Here is a 1,856-nt window from a genome sequence, read left to right as displayed (position 1 = left end):
CGAGAAGCCAAATGTTGCTTTCAAGTTATGTTTACAAAAAGCCAACTGTCAAAATGTTATCAGTCTTAATTAAGTTGCACTACATACAATTTTTTTTTACTGTTTGTATTGAGATTTGTACATCTGGGATTGTGGAGAACTTTTGGTATTTCAGATTAGCTGTCGAATACAGGGGTGGCGTGGGAAAACTTTTCAGCGGTGTGTAATGGCAAAGACTTCCCACTTTATTCCAAAAATTGTCAGAAATGTTTTATTTCATATGTAAAATTAATTCTTTATGTTCGTACTTTAAATAATCAGAGATAGCAAACATTTATGGAAAATGCACACTTTTAAATAGAACAAAAATATCCCACGATGAGAAGATTGCTTTTGTCATTTGAAAAAACAAAAACCAGAAACATTAACTCTAATGTACAGCACTGTAGAAGTGCACAAATTTCTGCAGCATTATTTGTCATCTTGTCACAAGATTTTTGTTTAATTATGATTAAGCTTACGTTACATTTAGGGGTGAACGTACAGTAGTTGTAAATACTTGGCAGAGCAATGTAAAAAAAATTATTGGTTTATATTTTTTTCTTATCCTGCATGCCTGCATGCCCTACTACTAATATTCGCAAAATCTACTTCTATGTATTTATATATTTTATCGTCATCATATTGTTGTTTTATTATTATTACAGTCCTAGGAAATCATAATTCAGGATCAAAATGACTGATAATAAAATTCACATTCAAGTTCCGTTCTCTTTGTTAACAAATGCATCAGTTACACTCACTTCAATCAGTGTTTCTCTCTAGTCTCATCAGATGAATGTTGTAAATTCAGTTTCCGACAGTGATATTTATCTCCTTAAAAAGTTGAAAACTTCTTAACAGCATAAACTGATATAAAGCTATAGCCAGTATATTATATATATTATATATAAGAGCTGAATGCATAGCACGTTATGCACTTTAAGGTATTCAATAAATGCTAATAAGGGCAGCCATGAAAAAAAAAATCTCCAGTCTAGACAGACCGGAATTTTTTTTTGTTATCATAATAAGTGAGAACTTAGGTCTTCGTGTCACAAAGTCTTATTCTAGCAAGATACCAGCTTCAAGGTGCCCGTGAGTTTCTTTGTACCGTAGTTTTTTTTTTCTCTCTCTCTCTCTTTCTCGCTCCTCACTACATGTCAATATCTCATTTGTTGTTATTAGCAAGAAAAAGCCTGCCTGCACATGCGTCACTATCTGATTGGTAAGATGGCGAGTGCTGACAATCATTGCAGGGTAGATTGCAGGTATTCTTTTTTCCTTTCTGCTTCACAGTAAAAGAGAAAAACACTGCTGCACATGTGCACTTCCTGGATTGCATGCTGGAACCGGTTACACAATAGACTTGATCATTAAGAAGGCTGTGTCTGTTGTAGGTCTATCCTGGAGCCTTTTGTGACCGTTGTGGGGAGAAGAGCACTCAATAAACTGTTATCCATCATGGACAACTTATTTATTTAGTTTATTAGATAGGGACAGATACAACAAGATAGACAAATCGTAGTACAGAAATCTGATGTCTATATAATAGAGCTTATAGCAGAAACTAATTTGCAGCACTTGTCCCTAGATGGGTTTATAAAACAAAACTGAAAGTTCAATTCAGTAACAGTAAAGTTGACAAATGCAGCAAAGATTAAAAAAAACAACATTAAATTACAAACAAACTTAGTAATTAAGTTAAATAAAAATGAATACAGTAGATAAAATGAACTAACTATAAGTACACTGCGTCCTCTGCTACATCCACTGCTTGGAGTGTTTTTTTTTTTAATGGGAAAACTTGTGAGAGATTTCAGTTCTGTTGGGAAAAT

The sequence above is a fragment of the Cyprinodon variegatus genome, unplaced genomic scaffold, assembly GCF_000732505.1.
Source record: "Cyprinodon variegatus isolate N-32 unplaced genomic scaffold, C_variegatus-1.0 Scaffold1028, whole genome shotgun sequence".
Lineage (NCBI taxonomy): Eukaryota > Metazoa > Chordata > Actinopteri > Cyprinodontiformes > Cyprinodontidae > Cyprinodon > Cyprinodon variegatus.
Note: the sequence above shows the minus strand (reverse complement) of the source record.